The sequence below is a fragment of the Eschrichtius robustus genome, chromosome 14 (assembly GCF_028021215.1).
Source record: "Eschrichtius robustus isolate mEscRob2 chromosome 14, mEscRob2.pri, whole genome shotgun sequence".
NCBI classification, from domain to species: domain Eukaryota; kingdom Metazoa; phylum Chordata; class Mammalia; order Artiodactyla; family Eschrichtiidae; genus Eschrichtius; species Eschrichtius robustus.
The window spans coordinates 73789621-73811776 of record NC_090837.1 but is presented as its reverse complement, the minus strand read 5'-3'; the positions used below and the strand labels follow the sequence as shown (position 1 = coordinate 73811776).

The window sequence follows — 22156 nt, the reverse complement described above, 5'->3', positions numbered from 1 at the left end:
TGAATGCGTGAACCAAGGGAGAAATGAGTGAATTCCTGGACCTGTGCTGGGCACTGTAGAGAGTCTGTCCCCAGCTGCCCCAGTAAATGTGGACAGAGCCTTAAGTTCCAGCCACAGTGCTCTGCGGCCCAAGAGCTCCATCCCTGGACTCCCATCCCTCAAGCCGGAAACTGACCACCTGGAAGCCTCTAGGGAGCCCGCCCTGCTGGCACCGTTGTTCTTCTTTCCTGGCTGTGCCAACAGCGAGAGGCAAAACGTGCGTTTAGGTGACATTTTGAGGGTCCGGGACAGGTTTGGTGGGCTCTGGCAATAAGAGTTGGGTTTGCATGTCCTCGTTGTTTCCTTGTTTGCATCATTACGTTGTGTGTTATTTGCAGCAAAGATGGATTTTCATACAGAGGAGAATCAGGCCTCAGACTTTTCTCTTGGTAAGAAGTCCAAAATGACAGTCCTTAAAAATGTTAGCCTGGGGCAGGCAAAATCTAACGATTCTCTCCACAGTACCACACCTGTGGATGTGATAGGTTAAATACTCCTGGCCTGTGGTGGTCGATGGTCCACGAGCTTGTGCTTGTAGCAGCAGACAGGGCCCTTTGGGTCCAGCTCTGTCCTTGTCCAGCCATGGCTGGGAAGCTGGCTCCCCAGTGCAGCCGAGCCTGCGCCCCTTCCCTCACTGTCCTTCCTGCACACCACCCACCAGATGCCCCCGGACCCTGGGGAGCAGCACCGTTGCCAACCGTGATGATTTCAATGGTGTTTTTCCTTCCTGGAGACCAGGACCTGCCTGAAGTCCGTCGATACAGAGCTCCTCCCGTGCGCTCCTGGGCCGTTTCCTCCAAGGCCGCACCCTGGGGAGGAGTGAGTCACTAGAGCCATCTGCAGAGGGGCTGGGGGCAGGGGGCTGGCTTCTAGGGGTGGGGGTTCCCTAGTTGTTTTCTTTGGCCCTTTGCTCATGGCTCAGTAAAAGCCAAGTTCTGTTCTGGCCTGGAGCCGTCTAAGCAGAGGCCCGAGCTTGGCAGGCCTCTAGTTTTCTCTGGCATCAGAGGTGCTTTCCACAGTTTTCTGCCCTGAGAGGGCTGCTGTCTTTGGAGAAGACATCCTGTTCATACACCGGACACCAGGAGAGGGCGCCCAAGGAGTCGCCTGTGTGCCCTGGAGACAGCTCTCGTCCTGGTGTCCTATCTGTCACCGCCAGAGTCCCCAGCCTCTCATCCCTCGGACCCCAACACTGGGAGCCAGAGATGATGGGCTCTAGTTGAAACTCTGCCTTTAACAAGCTGGGTAGTCTTTGCAAATCACACCTCCTCCAGGACCCCCAGCTTCTTTGTCTGTTAAATGGGGATTAAAAGGAAAAAAAAAAGGAAAACCACCACTGTCTCGCCAACCTCACGCAGCAGGAGCCTGTACGAAGCTCCAGTTAGGCAGACTGAAGACACGGCTTAGACAGGGCAGGGCAGATACACGGCAGATACTCTGCAGAGCAAGCTGGTGGCTATTTTTATTGTTAACATCGTAGCCCTGTGCTTCTCTGGGCAATGCCAGCCTGGGGACAGACAGCCGGTGAGGGGTTGAGAAACCTTTAAAAGGAGAGGTAATGAAAAATATTTAAGTTAAGGTTAATTTTCTTAAGCAATAAAGAAACATCGGGAGATAAGTACTAGTAGTAGTAGTTAACCAAAAAATATCAGCCACCTTTTTTTCTTCTGCCAGTATTATATAAATACTCACTTGACGGAAAAAGAGAATATAGTAAAAATGTTTATTTGTGAAATTAACAGAAAGCAAATCATTGAACTGTTGAATCAAGCCTATCATCATTGGTACTTTACCGTTCAATGTCTTCTCTGCAGAATGAAGGCATTTTCACACAGGAACATTAGTCACTCCTGGGTCCTTGTCTCGGGTCCTTCTGACCCTGACTCTTATTCAGAGATGGCCTCCAGCTCTGAGGGAGATGGGTCCCCTCTCTTCAGTGTCTCAGGGACTTCCAACTTGAGTGCAGGGATGCCTTACTTCATGGCTTCCTCATCTGGAGCTCTCCTGCAACATCAAAGAACAGTCAGGACTGCAGAGTTGAAAATAGTATTAGAGCATGTGTTCACGAAGTGGTGACGGGGAGGTGACAGTCTTTAACAAGCTCACCCTCCCATTCCCCACGACTCTTTCAAGCCAGCTTCAGTCTCCTCAACTTTCCTACATGACCTCCCCCCCTGGGCATCTGATGACCAAGTGTCCTGCCCCAAGAAGAGGGAGGAACAGCCATCAGATGGGCACTGGCCTCCAAGCCGTCCAGCCTCATCTGCACCAGCTTCCCCCCTCCCTCCTGTGACAGTGGATGGTGGGTTGCTCGGAGCCTCATTCCAGGGGTTCACGGCCCTGCCCTTGCACTTCTCTCTCTCTCTCTCTGTCTCTCTCTCTCTCTGTCTCTCTCTCTCTCTCTCTCTCGGATCTAAATGCGCTGTCTCTCCCTTTGTGGAAGAAAACCCTCCCTCAGCTCTTTGCCCTCTGCTCTCATTCACAGTCAAGCTTGTCAAAAGAGGAGTCCACACACCCTTCCGCGCTCCCTCAGTTCACTCTGGGCAGATTTCTTTTTTTTTTTTTTTTTTTAATAAATTTATTTATTTATTTATTTATTTATTTATGGCCGTGTTGGGTCTTCGTTTCTGTGCGAGGGCTTTCTCTAGTTGCGGCAAGCGGGGGCCACTCTTCATCGCGGTGCGCGGGCCTCTCACTATCGCGGCCTCTCTTGATGCGGAGCACAGGCTCCAGACGCGCAGGCTCAGTAATTGTGGCTCACGGGCCTAGTTGCTCCGCGGCATGTGGGATCTTCCCAGACCAGGGCTTGAACCCGTGTCCCCTGCATTGGCAGGCAGATTCTCAATCACTGCGCCACCAGGGAAGCCCCGGGCAGATTTCTGACACTGAACCTGCTCCCTCAGCACTGCCTTGTGGAGATCTCCAAGGACCTCCACATTGCCAGATCCATTGGGTGCAATTAAACATTCATCGGCCTTGCCCTCTGAGTCCCTAACAGGCCAGTTACCATCTCACTCCTTCGTCAGCCTCTCTCTCTTGTTCGGAGACCCTGATCTGCTGGTCATGCTCCTTCGCTGCCCCTCTGGCCACTTCTGTTTCCCTTGCAGGTTTTCCTACCTCCTCCATCTGACCACTAAAGGCTAGAGGTCTTCTGGGCTCTGTGTTAACGTCCTTGTTTTCCTTTAAATCCTTTTAGTATAGAACATTTCAAACATACATTAAAAATAGAAAGAATAGTCTAATGAACCCTTATGTTCTCACCCATTTTCAACACTTACCAAATTATGGCCTAAATATTCATAACATTCGTAAATATTCACTCCTCTCCCCTGGTTTATTTTTAGGCAAATTCCACACTTCATATTATTTTATATGTAAATGTTTCAGTATATTTAAAAGACAAGGACCCCTTTAAAAACATAGCCTTGATAGCATTAACACACTTAAAGGCTGTGTAACTATAACTGGTTAGTCCTTTTTGGTTCTGTCTCTTTAGAAATCTCATTGACACCATGGGCTTAAATAGCCTCCATAGGCCAAAGACTCCCAGGCTTAAATCTTCAATCTAGACCTCTCTTTCAGCTCTAAAATCCCATTTCTAATTCTCTGCTTGACATTTCCACATGCTGGGCTCAGAAGCATCTCAGATTTAACATGTCCAAACCAGAACTCATGATTTCTACCCTAACTCAGCTCCTGCTCTGGGAGACCCTATCTTGGTAAATGGCATCAGTGTCTGCCCGGATGCCCTCATTGTTCTTCACATCTCCTTCACCCTCACACCCTCCTCCAATCCAACACCAGGTCCTGTGACTTCTTCCACCCAAATATACTTAAAATACGCTGACAATCCACTTCTTTCTATCTCCACAGCCAAACCAAGCCACCACCTGCTCTTGCCTGGGCTGCAAGAGCCTCGTAACAGGTTTGTGTCTCTCACTTGCACCTCTGCTGACACTCAGCTGCACAAGAGCAAGTCTGCGCTGGACAGTAAAATATCAGAATACTTTCCTGCCAGTTAGTAAATAATCACTCTTCTTGGCCACTCCCCACACCAGGGCTCCACTCCCCCCTCACCCTATGCCCTCCCTCTGTCCATCCAGTAAACCAAGCCTGGCCAAGCAAGGGGCCTCAGAGACCTTGCTATAATTTGGGTCTATGTGCTCAAATACTTAAAAATTCACATGGTATTGTGATGACCTAAGACTTCAGGTAACTTCCCTCATGAGAGTCAAGGGAAAAATCCGGAGAACTTCTGCTCTCATACTCTTCAACAGCCAAGATAATATATTTAAAAACAAAATATGTGAACTTGCCTTTGAGGTGGGGGAGTAGTGACTGGGAGGGGAGATGAGAGGAACGTTTGGGGTGTTGGTAATATTCTGCTCTAGATCCGGGTGGTGGTTACATAAATATGTTCACTTTGTGAAAATTCAGCTGGGCTGGGTTCTTACAATTTGTGTACTTTTCTATCTATCTGTTATATTTCGATAGAGTTTACTTAAAATATGTCAGACAGAATTTTCCTGTGGTTTTGGCCCAAGAGGGCAGTTGTCTCTTGGTCTTACCTTTTCTCTTGCTCACATCCTCTCCAGAGGCTTCTGCAGGGAAGAGGGCTCCTGCCATCCAGGACCAGCTTTGCAGCAGTCATGCCACAGGTCACCACCAGGGGCGCTGTGCCAGCCTCCAGTTGTTTGGTGGATGGATAGGGTAGAACAGGCTTCTTCCCCCCTGTTACTCTCTCCCTTCAGCCTCCACGAGATCAACCCCTCCAGTCTATTCGGGCAACAGTGAATTTCTTACCCAGGAGTTAGGAGAGCTTCTGGAATTAATGAGCTCCAGGACTAAGATCTGAGTTCTGGCTATTCTGCACTTCCCCTTGAATCTCACTGCGGGAGACACCTAAAGACTCAGGCCCATAAAATAAAGCCATGAAAAGATGCTCAGTCTCACTGCTAATAAAGGAAAATGCAAATTAAAATCTCAGAGAGACACCATTTCATTTTGCTTGGCAAAAACTTAAAGGCTGATAATACCAAGTGTAGGCAACTATGTGGAGAGTTCAAAGTTCTACAGCTGGGAGTATAAATCGGTAGAACCAGTTTGGAAAGAAGTTTGGCAACAGTCTGAAGAATTGAAGATTCTCCTGCCCCATGACTCAGGCATCCCACTTCCAAGTCTAGTACTGCAGAGGAGTGTGGGAGCCTCGCTGGTACAAAAATCTTCTTACAAGGTCATTTCTAACGTTAAAAAATACAAAACAACCAGAAAATAAAATTTTTAAATTGTGGCCTATTTATATAGAAGTTAAAACAAATGAACTGCAGTTCACATGTATCAACATAGATACAAACAAAGGCGAAATGTTGAGTGGAAAAAACAAGTGCACGAGGAATGTCCAGTGTGATTCCACTGGGACAAAGTTTTAGGACATGCAAATCAGTACTGTAAGATGTGTATGGATGCAGACATGTGTATTAAAAGTATCAAAATGCTCATGGGAATGATAACACCAGTTTCATGAGAGTGGTTTCTTCTGGGGAAAGGGGAATGGTACGCAGGAAACTTCAGCTCATCTGTCGTTCCATTTCTTAAAAGTGAAAATCTGGAGGAAAGATGGCTCAGCATTAAATTTGATAAAGCCAGGTAGTAGGTATATTTTTCTTTTCTATCCTAGTCTGTACGTTTGGTATGTTTTCCAATAGAATCAATCAATTAATGAAAAAAGCTACTTAGGCCTCCCCGGGGGAAGAGGGCATGAAGGCTCCCTCCCACTCCAAATGGTTCACCTGTCCCACGGTTGAGCCTTTGCTCCCAGCACTGTCCTCCCTTCTTCAAGGCACTTAGGTGGAAAACTCCAAAGCACAATGTGGAAAATTCTACCCTTCCCCCAGGCCAAGCTTCTCTCCCAGAGTCCTGTCCTCAACACCGCATCATACATCCGAGCCTTTGGTCTGGGTAGTGGCCCAACGTCAGCCTGACGTAAGGAAACACGGTGTTTAGGAGCCAGACTACCTGGGTCTGAGGGCTGCCTCTGCCACTTGACTGAGGGGCCTTGGATGAGTTACTCCGATTCTTTGTGCTGTAGGATGGAGGGAGCACGGGTGGAGGAGAGGGTGACCAGGCGGCTGGCCAGGTGAGCAGGGGCAGCTCAGGGGGCTGGCGACCCTCATCCTATGTGGAAATAGGCTACTTCCCACAGGGTGACCAGATCTTATTTATATGTGGCAACAGGAAATGGCAACCCTCTGTCCACCCACCCCAAACCACGGGGGAGATTGAATTATTTTAGCATCAGCTCTTTCCATTTCAAGACTAACATGCAAGGAATGGAGTGGGGGTGAGGCACCGAAAGAGTGCCACTTAAGGCAAATTTGCTGTAGATGGCAGCAGACCCTTGGATGGAGCAGGAAAGAAACCACCATTTCCTCAGCCAGTCACAGACCAACCAAGAGGCCCTGCCTCTATGAAAATCCTTTCCTAGGCTTGCCTTTTTATACCAAGCATTTTACAGAAACATGGGTAACCGGCCACCCAGGCTGTCTGCCAGACTCTCCGGAACAGCCATGAACCCCTTGCACCTCCAGGTTCCTGCTTCTTGTGTTATAGCCACATCTCAGAGGCCCCATGTCCTGAAGAAACCACACAGCCTCAGTTGATTCCCAGTACCTCAGAAGGTGACCTTCTTTAGAAATGGGGTCACTGCTGATGTAATGAGTTAAGTTGAGGTCATTAGGGGGGGCCCTCATCCAATATGACAGATGGCCTTATAAAAAAAGGAAATTGGAGACAGATTCACACACACGCGCGCGCGCGCGCGCACACACACACACACACACACAGAGAATGTCACGTGAAGAGGAAGGCAGAGATCAGGGGGATGCATTTACAAGGCAAGAAACATCAAAAATTGCCAGCAAACCACCAGAAGCTAGGACAGAGGCAGGGAACAGAAATTGTCTCACAGCCCTTAAAATGAACCAACTCTGTCGATACCTTGATCTTGGACTTCCAGCCTCCAGAACTGAGAGAGAATACGTTTCTGTTGTTTAAGTCCCCCGTCTGTGGTACTTTGTCTCGGCAGTCGTAGCAAACCAACACAGGGACTAATCTTACCACGTTATGACTGAGACACTGATGACCCCTAAGAGCCAGCTCAAGGTCACACAGCTACTAAGAAAACTGGGCTGACATTTAGCTTCTCTGACGGTGTCACAGGCTGGTTTGACGCTTTATCTGAGAGTGTCAGTGGTTTCATCAGGGGCTGGGAATAAAAACATTGCAGTTTATTCTTCTATTAAGCGTGACAGGTTACAACTACTTTCTGGGTGGTCTGTTACTGAGTTAGATCTAGATGGTGTTTGCGGAAAACAATACTTTCACTTATCACCCTTACAAGATCATCTAAAAGCCAGCTGAATGTCCTGGGACCCGTCATAAAGACTGCAGGCTTCAGACACATCGTCAGCTTGCTGGGTAGTTATAACGAGTCTGGCGTGTTTGGCTGCTTTGTTTATGGCACCCATGGCATTTTGGCATAGGCTTGGCTTTCTGATCCAGGCGTCCTTGCTACTTTATATACTTGGGTGTGGATGATTCTCCCTCCTTTGGGAGCAACCCCGCTCTTCCCTGTGACTCTGCTAAGCGGGTTCCCACACTGTGCTGTCAGGCTGTTGGTTGGAGTTTGGGGGTTGAGCAATTGGGAGGGTGTAGAAGTGGGAAGCACGGTGGCCACCAGTCAGGAGGTCTGTGACTCGTCTCTGCATCCATAGCTGTGCGACCTTGGCTGAGCCATTTCCCCTCCTGGGCTTTAGTTTTCCCACCAGTAAATTGAGGAGATCGGATGGGAAGTTTAGCTCTTTCCACCTTGGGAGGAGCCCGGAGACCAGCAAAGTTGCCAAAAGATGCCAGAGTGGGGCTGGCTTACCAGCTTTTTCTGGTGTTTTTCAACCTCCCGTCCAAAGTGATGGGTTTTTCTCCAGGCTGAGCCTGAGTGGGAGGCAAGTGTCCGGCATCTGGCAGCTCAGCTTGGTCCTGTTGTTTTGCTCATGTTCATCAGGCCCTCTGACCAGCAGATATGTGTCTTAGGTAAAAAACACAGGAAACGTGAATTAATTCTTAATTTGTACAGTTTAATTGTCAAGAACTCTTAAAACAGAAGTCTATTGGGCTGATACTTTTTAAAAGGTGTCTTTGATTTTGAAAATGTGGAGACCTACTGGGCCAGGGGGTCTCCAGATTGCCTCTTGCTCTAAATGCCAATGATCCCAGCCCTACCCTGAAGTGGTGACCCCAGTCTCAGTGGTCCAAGTGGGTGGTAATCCCAGCATCTGTAACCCATCTCTGAGGTTGTCAGTGGCAGTGCCCCATAACTTCCCTCCCTCCCCTGGTCATGTCACATCTTCCCTCTTCAGAATATAGTTCAAGGTCATTTGATGTAAGATGGTTTCCACTTCCAACTTGCTGGTAGCTGCCAAGACCATCCTTGGCAATTTTTGTGTACGTCTTCATGTTGTGAATGACTTTTGTGTGTGTCTTTGTGTTGGATGTGGTGTACCTTTCCTATAAGATGTGAAACTCCTCAAACTTCAAGACAGAGTTATCAGAGCCCATAACTCAATCTGGGGCCATGGATTCTTCCATCCCATGGCCGGGACCTCTGCCTTTGGCACGGTGGTGTCAGGTTCAATGAGGAAGGGTCTCTGAAAGTGAACCAGTGATGGCCAGCACAGCTGAAGAGGGGCAGAGTTGGAAAGCCCACCCAGGTCTGATGCCTCCCCAAGCAATGCTCTCTCCTCTGTAGCAGTGCTTTGCCACTCCACAGTCCACTTAGCACAGGGGGCCCTATAAGAGATGGACTCAGGGGGCAGGGCAGGCTTAAGGGGCCTAATAACAAGATGTAACCTTAGTAGGGAGAGAGAAGTGCTTTCCTAAGCTCAGAAGGTGTGCAGAGGAGCTGCAAGGTCAAGGCCAACTTCAGAGGCAGGTGGAAAGGTCAGCTCAAGGCCTGGGTTTGGAATGACTTAGGTGGTTCACCTAAGGTGAATCTTGGAAGAAGATGGGTGGGGCATGGAGAATTGTAAAATCACAGAGATTGCTATTGTCTATCCATTTTCCTCTAATAACAGAATTCCCCCTTCCTTTTTTTAAGCTAGGCACTTGGCTGCCCAACATAAAAACTACATTTCCCTGTCTCCCTGGCTATGTGAGTAAGTTCCAGCCAATGAGATGCAAGCCAAAGTGGAGAAGTGTTCTCAAAGAGAAAAGGTATTCCTTTTTCTTCTTTTTTTCTTCTTTTTGTTCCCTGGAGAGCAGAAGTGATGGCTGGTGTTGGAGCAGCAATCTTGGGCTTTGAAGTGACCATGTAAGCTGTACTAATGGGACCACAAGATAGGTGCCTCTTCACAGCACTGTGGGGTGTCATACCAGCCAGTCCTCCTACCTGTGGACTTTTGTGTGAGATAGAAAGAGTTTCTACTTTGTTTAAGCCACGGTTCCTGTGGGGTTTCTGTCACCGAATCCCAAAATTACAAAGAAGACTACTTTTTTCGGTTTTTTGGTAATTCTTCTGCTTGCCTTTTGGTGCTGGTCTGTCTTGGAGAGCTTTCCAACCTTTGCTAAATTTTCCCTGTTTTAGCAAAGAGAGAACAGAACTCACTCAGGCTCAGGCCCTTGGCAGGCACCAGCATCTAAATGTAATCTATTGACATTGTTTGTTTCTACGGTATTTATTTTTAGGTTACCATTTAATTAAGGTAAAGGACACTGCTTTTCCATTTACAATAGTGACATGAGGTCACTTTCCTTTTTAAATAATTTACTTAAGCAAAAACAATTGAGTCGATTTAAAAGGTATTAAGTGACTAAGAGCACAGGTTATATCAGCCATGGCAGAAATCAAGGAGGTAGCTGGAGGATGACTAAATCTTGGAAGACAAGGGTATAGATTTTGCTGCTTCAGAAAGAATTATATAAACATTTCCTCCTCCAGTATTTTTTGGTTCTCAGTTTGGATGATTCAAAGTATTCTTGTAATGGGGTTTCCTAATTCCTCAAGACAATAATTTAGTAAACACTCCCACAGACCATGCATAGTAGTTAAAGAGTCTGAGTGCTGAAGTCACACTCCCTGGGTTCAGTTCTTGGCTCCTGCAATTACCAGCTGTGTGACCTTGGGCAAATTACTGTAATTCTCTGTGTTCAACATCTCACCTGTAAAATGGAGTTGATGATGTTATTGGGAGGATTAAATGACACATTGTATGTAAAATACTGAGCTGAGTATCTGGCCTACATTAAGATGCAATAAATGGCTGCTGTTATTATTACTGTTATGTCTGACTTGAACACATCAAGAAATCAGTGTTGAAAGCTTTATATTAAGCCCTTGGGAGTTGAATAACTCTGTCCCGATGCTCAAGAAGATTTACATTTTAAAGGGAAGGTTTATCTCAGTTTTTCTAGTAATGTCCTTTTTCTGTTCTAGGAGCCAATTCAAGACACCACGTTGCCTTAATCTTCACATTTACTTTAGTTACCTCCAATCTGTGATAGCTCCCTACTCTTTCCTTGCCTTTCATATCCTTGACACTTTTTAGGAGTACTGGTCTGATATTTTGCAGAATATCCTGCAATTTGGACTAGTCTAATGCTTTCTCACAATTAAAGTGATCATCTTGGGGAGGAATACTACCGAGGTGACTTGTCCTCATTGCATCATATCAGAGGGTACATGGTGTCAATGTGTCTCACTACTGGTGATGTTAACCTTGAGCAATTGGTTCGTGGGTGCCTGCCAGGTGTCTCCACTATACAGTTAGTATTTTTCTCTTTTTATACTCTATTTGTTAGATGAAGGTCTACATCCAGGCCACACTCACAGAGAGAAAGATTAAAGTCTCCTTCCTGGAGGGAGAATTGTCTGAGAATTTGTGAACATATTCCACCACAGGAATTAATAAATATTTGAGGAAGATATTTTGAAACTACTCTGTTTTGTCTTAGACCTTCACCCACAACTTTCAGCATTCATTGGTGAATCTTGCCTGCAACCATTGTTACTGTGATGTTCTCATGGTGGTTTTCTATTTCCTTCTTTTGTTCTACATTGATTAGTTGGAATTCTTATGAAGGAGGAGTTGTCTCATCTCCCATCCCATTTACTTATTTAGTCAACAATTAATTTATATCAGTATGGAACAATCAATATTTATTATATTATTTGGGATATAATTCAGCACTAATGTATTAGGAGCCCTTTCACAGTGGCTTGTGTCCTTTGGTAAGCCCCCATAATTTTTTTTGAGCACTTCATTACTTTTTGATACCACAAGATGCTCAAAATTCATCTTTTGTTTCCTCTGCCCTAGCCCCCTTGGGATCAACCATTTCTCCAAGGACCCCTGTTCCTTTCATTAGAGAATGGTATTTAGAAACCAAGATCTGGGCACTAGGTGCACTCATTGCTATGGGAGTGTCATTGTTTCTAAATCCTCTCAGTGAATAGAGTTAGGAATATATGTATGTACACTAACTCATGTGAACCCATCTATTTCTATCTCTCTCTCTCTCTCTCTCTCTCTCTCTTTCTCATCATCACAATAAATGAGTTTCTACTGATCTCCAACACTAATCCAATGCAATGGGGGTTCATTCTAGCCTTCCTCTCTTGCTTATTTGTAACTTCCTTCTCCAATAGTGAAAAGCCTGACCCTCAGGATTAATATCAAAAGGGGATGACAAGAAAAAAATCAGTGAATGTAAAGGTACATCAATAGAAATTATCCAATCTGAAGAAAAAGAGAAAAAAAGATTAAAAAAAATGAACAAAGCCTCTAGCACCTGTAGGACAATGTCAAAAGTTCTCATATAAATATAATTGAAGTCTCAGAGGAAGAGGAAAGAAAGAATGGATCAGAAAAAATATTCGAAGAAATAATGACTGATATTTTTCTAAATTTAGTGAAAGACATAAATATGTATAGATTCAAGAAACCTAGAGTATAAAAAGTAAGATAAAGGCAAAGAAAATCACATCTAGGTTCATTATAGTCAAAACACTGTAAACTAGACATAAAGAGAATATTTGAAAGCAGCCAGAGAAAAACAGCACGTGACATACTGGACAACAATAATTTTAACATTCACCAAGTTCTTAAGAGAAAACATAGAGGCTAGAAAATAGTGGAACAACATCTTTAAAGGGTCAAGAGAAAGAGTTATCAGTTTAGAATTCTATATCCAGTAAATATATTCTTCAAAAAAGAAGGCAAAGTAAATATTCTTTTACATTGCCTGCAGAACTTCACTGGAAGAAAGGCAAAGCAATTTCTTCAGGCTGAAAGGAAGTTATACCAGAGGGAAATTTGAACCTCCTGGAAGGAATAAAGAACATTAGCAATGGTAAACATCTGGGTAATATATAAAACTATTTTTTTCCTCTCAATTTCTTTAAAATACATATGACTATTTAAAAAAGAAATTATAATATTTCTTATGGATGTAGATATAATACACATGGCAATTACAGCATAAAGAATACTGTGAGTAGAGTAGTATTAGGGATAAATGGGACAATACAACTGTAAATTTTCTACATTTTATATGAAATGGTACAATATTAACTTCGTGAAAAATCAAGGGTGTGTAGTATATAATCCCTAGTGTAACCTTTAAAAAATGATGCAAATAGTGCTAGTTAAAAGGCCAATATGTATATTAAAGAATTCTAAAATACATTTAAATAGTCTAAATTAGGAAGGAGAGGGGAACAGAGGAACAAAAAAACAAGAAACAGATAACAAATAATAAAATGGTAGACTTAATTCCAATCGTATCATTAATTTAAATGTTAACGAACTAAGCACTCATAATAGTAATTCTCATTAACATCATTATGACTTAGACTGCAGAAAAGTGGCGTCATTCTTTGATTTGACTCATCTTTCAGATTATCATTCAACCCTTGAGCATCCAGGGTTTGGCTTTGAATTATCTGCTGCTTTTGGAAAAACCTTCCTTGTCTCCCTAGCATGCAGGATGCCCTAAGGAGAGAATCTCTATGCTCTTTCTGTCTCCCCTGAGTTCCCAGGCCTGAGCTCACCTTGGATGCTTAGAGCACGGTCCTAACCACATGTGGGGCAGTGCAGAATCAGCCCCTGGGAGGGTATAGTGATTACTGAATCCATCCTGACAAATGCCTCAGTTTTCCTTAATAGAAATCTCTTATCTGAGATTAGTTTTTAAACAGATTTTAAATATATATATATTTAAATACTGTGCAGAAAGATTTACAGTGAAAAGTCAGCCTCCCTCCTATCCTGGATCCTTGAATCCATCAGCATGAAGTTTTTATGTGTTCAGCCTGAACCGCCTCTTGAGGGACTGTTGGAGGTTGTGGGTACCGACAGAGACACCAGCAGTAGGAGCAGTTGGATTTTACATTCTTCTCTGTTCAAGCAGATGTCTGCCTCATGTTCTTTTTTTAGCATTTGAAACCAACTTCCTGGAATCTATGTCCTCACCATGGGCAAGGAACAGTGTTCCAGAAAGCTTGTTTTTATGGAGGAAAATCCAGCTAAGCATGGTGTTCTGGTCCTGCCAGCTTTATAAAATACAGAATTTGAGGAAAATACAGATTAAGAGGAAAGTCCTTCATAACTGAGAGTTGAAGGGGTGGGGGAGGGGAAGTATACCTAGAAATAATCTCTGCTGGTTAAATTTAGGAATTTGGAAAACATAAAAGCCATCAGTAAAACCCTATTTGATATTCAAATGGCTTGGGATTGTTTCTCTTCATAGGACAGGAAGTAGAGTGGAAAAGTGAAAAGGTTGTGGGCTGTGGGATCTGATAGAATTTGTTTCATCCCCATTCTGCCACTAATAGCTTTGGCAAGTCCCTAAACCTCTCTAAGTTTCAGTTTTGCCAAATGATCCTGGTACATGGTAAATGTTCAATAAATACAGTTTTCCTACCCAGCCCTCCCCTCTCCCTGTGTTTTGGTGTTTTCTAGTTATCTAACACTGCATAACAAACCATCCCAAGGCTTAGTGGATTAAAATAACAGGACATTAATTTTGCTCAGTGTGAAAGCCTTTTCTGATATGGCTCCTGGTATTCTCTCCCCTGTGTAATCCTCTCCCCTTTTGTGGCTGGTCCTAGTGACTTGCTTCTAATAAACAGAACATGGCAAGAGTGATGGGCGGTCGCTTGTGTGATTAGGTGGTAAGACGGTGATTTCCATCTTGCTCTATTTTCACTCGGTTGCCTTCTTGGCCTGAGTGAAGTAAGCCACCATGTGACGTGAGGCCCACATGACAAGGAACTGAAGGCGATAATTCAATGGGCTTTAAGGAACCGAGTCTTGCCAGCAACCCTGTGAATGAGGTTGGATGTAGAGACTCCCCAGTGGCACCTTGAGATGATTAAAGTCTCAGCTGACACCTTGATTACAGCTCTTGAAAGACTGACACAGAGAACCCAGCCAAGCCATGCCCAAATTCCTGATCTACAGATGGTGTGGGAAAATAAATGTTTCAAGCCACAAAGTTACGGGGTAATTTGTTATGCAGTAATAGATCACTAATACATCAGGAATCTGCAATTTGAGGAGGACTTCGTGGGGATAGCTCGTCCCTCTTCCACTTGTCAGCTGGTTGGGTGTGGAAGCTGGGAACTGAAATCAGGTGAAGGCTCCCTCCTCCCTCCCTCCCTCCCCCCTTCACTTGTGTAGCAATCCATGCTGGCTGTGGGCTGAGACCTCAGTTCGCTGTTGGCTGAAACATGCGTGTGGCCTCTCCATGGGGCCTGGGCTTCCTCATAACAGGAGGCTGGGTTCCAAGGGAGAGAGAGAGAGAGAGATGGAAGCCTTCTCACCTCTTCTAACCCTAGCATCAGGAATCAAACAGCATTACTTCCTCTGGATTCAGTTCATTAGAAGAAAGATTCTGAAGCTAAGCAATATTCAAAGGGAGGGGAATCAGACTCTATCTTTTGTCAGAAGATTGTCCAAGAATTTGGACGAGCATGTGTGATCAGAACTATTGCTGTATCCATTTTTGGAAAATGCAAACTTCCACCCTTGGGGAACTCATTCTTCCTGTTTTTGTCAGGTCTCCCCTCTGTCGTTATTTGCCTTACTCTAGTTGGTCCCCTTTAGAGGATAGTATAGCTGGGTAAGAGATTTCAGAAAAGTCTGTTTCCTAAACTGTTCCACTTCCCAGGGAATCAACTTGGCCAGAGGCTCTATCTGCCTTAGGGAGCTCCCCCCGACTCCACTCCCTGCTTATTTTTTTTTCCTTTGAAGACACAGTCTATGTGATGTGCAAAAATATACTTAGGTAACTCATAACTGTGACAAGGGGAAAACTGTGAAGTTCACTGGCTCAGTGGAAAGCCACTAGCTCGGTGACTTACAGGATCTCTGCATGAGCAAATCTGCAGAGGCAGCAGTTCTGAGAATTTTCTGGATTCTTGCGGAGAGAGAAATGAAGTGGGGGGGGGGGAGCTAAGAGAGGGAGGAGAGAGAGAAAAAGAGAGGGAGAATATCAGAGATAAGAGACATAAATCCAGAAAGATGAGTGGGATAAAAATACGGAAAGAGGAAAAGAATGGAAAGCATGAAATGTAAGAAAGCAATGACCCAATCCTACCCAGGATAAGCAAGTGAGGATTAATGCTGTTTTTAAAAAACAGATTTAGTGAGATATAATTTACATACCACACTATTCACTTGTTTTAGTTCAATGTTTTTTAGTATGTTCACAGTTGTGCAACTATCACCACAGTCAATTTGAGAATATTTTCATCATCCCCAAAAGAAATCTTGTACCCTTTAGCTGTCACCCTCCATCCTTCTCCACCCTCTCAGCCGTCGGCTGCCACTAATCTACTTTCTATTTCTATAGATTTGCCTGTTCTAGATACTTCATATAAATGAAATCATACAATATGTGGTCTTTTGTGACTGGCTTCTTCCACTTAGCATAATGATTTCACGATTCGTTCACATTGCAGCATGTATCAATCCTTCATTCCTTTTTATGGCTGAATAATGTTTCATTGTATTGATATACCACATTTTACTTAGCCATTCATCAGTTGATGGGCATTTGGGTTGTTTCTATTTTTTGGCTATTATGAATATGTCGATATAAACCTTTATATACATTTTCTTATGCTTTCATTTCTCTTGGATCTATAACTAAGAGTAGAATGGCTGGGTCATATGGTAACTCTGTATTTAACATTTTGAGAAGCTGATAAATTGTTTTCCAGAGCGACTGCACCATTTTACGTTCCAAACAGCAATGTATGAAGGTTCCAGCTTGTTCACATCTTTGACACACCCTCTGTCTTTTTGATTCTAGCCATCCTTGAGGGTGTAAAGTGATACTTCATTTTGGTTTTTATTTGCATTTCCCTGATGGCTGATGATGTTGAGCATCTTTTCATGTGCTTATTCTCTGTTTATAAATCTTCTTTGAAGAAATGTCTATTCAGATCTTTGCCCACTTTTTATTTGGGTTATTTGTCTTTTAATTGTTGGGTTGTAAGTGTTCTCTATATATTCTGGACACAAGTTTCTCATCAGATATACAACTTGCAGATATTTTCTCCTATCCTGTGAGTTGTTTTTTCCATTTTCTCAATGGTCTTGTTTGTATCACAAAGTTAGTAATTTTCATGAAGTCTATTTAATCGTTTTTTTTCTTTTGTTACTTGTGCTTTAGGTGTCATATCTAAGAAGGTTTTGTTCAGCCCAAGGCCCCAAGGCCATGAAGATTTATTCCTATTTTTTTTAAGAGTTTTATTGTTTTGCTCTTACATTGAAGTGTTTGATCCATTTTGAGTGAATTTTTGTGTATGTGTAAGGAAGGGATTTAACTTCATTCTTTTGCTTGTGGTAATACATAACGTTATTTTTTTTTAAATGATAAAACTTATAAATCCACTTTTTATATACTGCTTTCCTGGACCAAGCAAGAGAAAGTGGTATCCGCTTGCCCCTAAGTTCAACCTTATTTTAAACATGAGATTTCTATGACCACTGCTACGTCTTTACTCTCTACTTGTGTGTAATGTGAATATGGGTACATTTCTAAGATAAATAATTGTGGAGAAGGGTCTTAGTTATTCCATTTGTTTTTTAAAAAGGATTGCACTAGGATAGTGACTCTCAACCCCGGCTGCTCATCAGAAATTAGAATCATCTAGGAGCTTTTCAAAGTCCCCATGACAGAGTCCTGTGCTCAGATATCCTGATTTACCCCCGGTCTGGGACAGGGTTTGAGCACAGGTGTTTTTCCGAGTGTCTCAGGTGATTCAGTTGTGCAGCTGGGATCATAAACCCTGCCCTAGATGAACTCTTTGGGGTTCTTCAGGACTATTATTCTGTGGGTCTCTGGTGGTTCTGAATAGCAGAAACCTGACAGAATATGGTTCTCTTAACCCAGGTGAGTCCTGTTGCCAGCTACCCACATTGGGGAGCACTCCATGAGTAATTGGTGTCTCTCTGGGGTTTGACAGGGCAGATATCTGTCCATCTCTTCCAAGAGCAGGTGGTAGTGTTTCTACCTGGTCCCTAATGCCTATAATACCTTGAGGGTACCTCTGAAACAGTGCAGACTGATGACCACTGTTTATGGGACTGCTGCTTCAGCCAGCGTCACATTTGTTGTTCCTTCTGCCTGAAAGCTCTGTCCTTCCCCTTTTCTCCACCTGCTTCCTCCTTCTCTCCCCCTCTGATCTCAGCTTAGACATCACTTCCTCAAAGATGCCTTTTTTCCTCCCCTTTCCTTTGGATCACCTTTATATATTCCCAGAATACCATATTCCTTGGCCTCTGTGTCCCAACTGTGATTAATTATGGATATAATTATTTTCTGGAGTGTCTTTCTCACTATGTTTTAAGACAGGGTCCATGTCTGTGGACAGTGGCCTTTGGTACACCCAGAGCCCAGAACAGTGTCTGCCACATAGCTCTTACCCAGTAAACAGCTGCAGAAAAACAAATGATCCTGGGATGTCAAGAAAAGTCTTAACTCTGTTCAGCTTCCTCTTTATAAGAAGACAGAGCTGTGTACAATTCATTTGGAAAGGGTTTCTGTCAAGAAGGCTTAACATGGCCACCATTCAGATGTTTCGTGAGAATCTTTGCTTATCTTGGGAATGGATTCATCAAGAACTCCTCATTCGCTGGCTGTGCAAGGACGAGGCAGCATCATGCTGTGACTTTGGGAAAATGACAGTCGCTCCCATGTAAGTTTATTATATGAATTGCCGTTTATGAGCTTGACATGCATCCTCTCAATCCACTGGATATTCTGATTGATGAATGCCCTTGCCAAGTGCTCTATGATTCCTTGAATTTAATCATGATTTCAGTAGGCAGGGCACCATCCGACTTGTACCTTCATTGCCTCTGAAAAATGAGAGGTTGGACTAGGTCTCCAAGGGCCCACACTGGACACCAGTCACTTTGCTGTCTGCTCCAAATTACTTCTCAACGCCATCCATGAAGTTGTGTTAGGACTTATTGTCTCATCCCAATCTCAGCTACTGATAGGCCCGGTGGTGGGCACTTTGACTCAGGTTGGACCCAACGGTTCCTCCCCTAAGCTGATAAACTGAGGAGTGTGGGAACCTGAGAGGGAGTTGGGAACAAAGATCTAACCCTAAGAAGCTCTTTGCCAGAACAGATGAGGCATGACGTTTCCCTTTGCCCTGCTGTGTGTCTTGTGCTGCGAACGGTGCCTCGAGTGGTGTCTGGCACGTGGTGGATGCACATGAGAAACTTACAGCGTGAATGCGAGATGGGTTTGCTCCCGTCTCCTCCAGTGTAGTGGTGCCAAACACATGCGTTTGTGAGGGGTATTGGTGGCTGGGGGAGGGGGTAGAATGGAAGATGTGGACAGAAATAAAGTCAAGGTTCTATGGTGGGAAGATGCCCATGGGTGGCTGGTGACGTGGAAAATGTTCTATGTCCTGTCCTGTTGCTTCCAGGCGCCCTCAGCCCCTCACTCGTGGACCTCGTGTATTCTGGCCTCTGTGCCATCATTCCGTAGTCTCACTCACCATCCTCTAAGGATCTTATTTCCTCAAGTCCCGCTCCCACTGGGATGGCTCACTGGCACCCCAACTGGAAGGGATCCTTCCCTCAGCACGGCTCACACTGCATTTCTTTACTAGCATCTGGCTTCCCTGCTCGGCTGGGAGCTCTTGAAGGACAGGACAGGGTCCCTGACACACGGCAGCACTGAGGGCCTGCTTGCTCATGAGCTGACTCCTGGGCCAGGTTACCTGCCATAGAAGGTGCCAAGGAGAAGGAGGGGAGGTGACTGGGACCTCTGTTTCTACTGGTCTTCCTTCACTTGTGTCATCTACCATCCTCCCAGTGTTTAATTTTTGTTTTGCTTTTTCCCTTCTCCTAGACTCTTAGTCAGTTTACAGTTTCTTTAGGGATAAACCAGCCAACCTGGGGTGGTGGTGTGTCTCCGAGGACTTGATGCATTTAGGGGCTGTTCTCTTAGTGCGCCACCTCCCTGCGACCTCAGGATACCAGAAAGGGGGAGTCTCTCCCATGTCCTAAGCTCTGCCTCGTCTCCTCCCTCCCTCTCCAATCACCGCCCCCCGCTGCCCCGCATCTCTGTGCCCTAATATGCAGGTGGTAATGAGGCCATGATTTCTCTTGGGAAAAGGAGCATCAGTTATTGATTAAAAAAAAAAAAATTTCATGCCTGGGGCTCATGGACAACCAATTAGTCCATAATTCCTCAAACCACAAAGTCCCTCCTCATTTTTATAAGCCCCTCCTTTCAAATAAGCTAAGCTTTGGTGACTTTCTTTTCAGGGTCCATTGGTGGAGCAGTTTACCCAGGTCTCACCAGGATAAACATGGGCATGGGTCTGATCACAGGGAGAGGGGCCAGTGGGACTCATTTATCACCTAGATCATGAGGGAGGTGGCCGAGATTGGGGCAGGAATCCTAGGCTGAGTTACAAGAAGTTCTACTAGATCCATGGATGTGTTCAGGGTGGGGTGTTGTCCAAGGGTGTTCTGGAGCTGTATGACAATACTGAGTATAAGTGCTGGGGCATTTTCCTGGGGATTGGTCAGTGGTTTTCAGCAGTTTCTTTAAGAGGTCTGTGGCCCCTAAGAAGTTAAGAAGCCTGGCCTGGATTCTCTCTCCTGAGATCCCTTCTGCTTTAGGCTTCTGCACTTTTGAAATAAGAAGCTGTCTCAGGAGCCCCAGGAGGGGAGATAAAGGCGGCGGCTGATTTCCTGGGGCCACCTGGTGGTGCTGGGGTGCATAGCATCCTTTGGGCAATAGGAAAAAGCCTGGGCGGGCTTCCTGCTGGACAAGTCCTAGGAAAGGGTCCAGAAGGAGGTTTTGGAATCTGGGTGCAGCTGCCTTCTCCCTCAAAGGAGTGAGAACAGTGCTGGCCCAAAGCTGGAAGCGAAGTGCTGGGTGGCCCGATCACCTCCTCTCCACCCACTCTGCACTCAGCTTCCTCTGAGCCCCCTTGGGAGACATCTTGGGAGTCCAGAGTCGGGAACCAAGTGAGCCTGGGACTGGTCTGGGTGGAGGGTATGCCAAGAGTGGCCTTGGGTGGGAAGGGAGGAGCTTCCGGCTTAAGTGGGGATAGAAGGGCTGAGGAACCCTGGCCAGGCTTGAGAATAAAGGCTGAGCTTTGCGTCTTTCAGAGGACTTCACTTGAACCAACTCTTTCACTCTACTCTGTCCTGAGAGGCAGGCACTGTTTATATCCACTCCACAGGCGAGGAAACTGAGGCCCAGAGGGTGACATGATTTGCCACAGACCACACAGACAGCTGTGGAGCTAGTCTCCCCACTGGAGACGAGCGCCTCTGCTTTCCCAGCCTCCCTGTGGCCCAGCTCAGCAGCCCAGCCGTCCTTCCTCAGCCTGGAAGCCAGCTGCTTTAGGACAATCCGAAGCAGGGTATAAATCCTCTGTGTGGTAAGACAACCCTACAACACGGTATAAAACAACAGGGTTTATCACCCCAGGTTGAATATACAGCAAGAGCCAGGAAAGCCTTCATCCTTCGGTGGCAGACCCATGAAATGTCACTGAAGCTGTCAGGTTAAAGCTGGGAGGAAGGCATCACAGAGCCCTCTGCCTCCTCAACTTAGAGATCACTTCCTTTGGCCGGGGTCCCTGATCTCCACTGAGTCCAGAAACCGTCTTCCATCTTCTCTTCTCATGCACAGAGCTCGCATCTTCATTGCATTGGACATTCTCTATTGCACTTGCCCATTTGCTTGTCTGCAGCCCTTTCAGGCTCTCAGCATCTGAGGGTGGGACCGTGTTGGTCCCGTGATACTGTGATACCATGTTGGTATCCCTAGCCAGTAGTCCATGGTCTGGCACACGGGAGGTGTTACCAAAAAAATGTATTAAATGAGGAAGTGACTCAGTCATATAGTATCACATAGGATTGTGGGGAAGTTTCTTACCTGGACAGAAATTCTGAGATGACCACAGTGGAGCTGACATCTGTCAGGGTCACTGAAATGGCAAAAAGGAGCAAGGTCTTGGTCTTGCCTTAAGTCCCTGGCATGAGTAGGTCTCCTGGCTGCAATGGTCATTAGCAGTTCTGTGCCTTTGTCAGGCTGTGTCAGTGGAGACTTGACCTTGTAGGATGCTACAAGTTGGTGTTAGTGAAGTTCATGGCAATCCCAGGCCCCTCTTCTCATGGTGCCATTGCTGTACCTTTTCTTTGGGTCAAGAAAACAGTAAGCTATCAGGTTTTCAGTACATTTTATTTTATTATTATTCTTTTTAATATGGAATGCTTCACGAATTTGTGTGTCATCCTTGCCCAGGGGCCATGCTAATCTTCTCTGTATCGTTCCAATTTTAGTATATGTGCTGCTGAAGCGAGCACAGTAAATTTTAAATAGTTATTGGATTTTAAATTCATTTGAAAGAATACACATATGAACATATAAAAGATATAAAAAAATAAAATGAATATATATCTACTGTGCATTAAGGTTAAGAAATTGTTTTTACATATTGCACTTATTATTTTATTCAAAATATTATCAAATTTCCATTGTAATAACTTTGAAACTTCCTGTGCATTCCTTCCAA

At 44.9% G+C, this 22156-nt stretch overlaps 1 non-coding gene across 1 annotated transcript; it reads right to left on the bottom strand.

Annotated features, from left to right (window-relative positions):
- Window positions 1-21840: 21840 nt before the first annotated feature.
- On the bottom strand, window positions 21841-21947 carry LOC137777085 (U6 spliceosomal RNA). The gene has a single exon (XR_011076415.1). It is a non-coding gene; the product is annotated as a U6 spliceosomal RNA (small nuclear RNA).
- Between the last annotated feature and the right edge of the window lie 209 nt (window positions 21948-22156).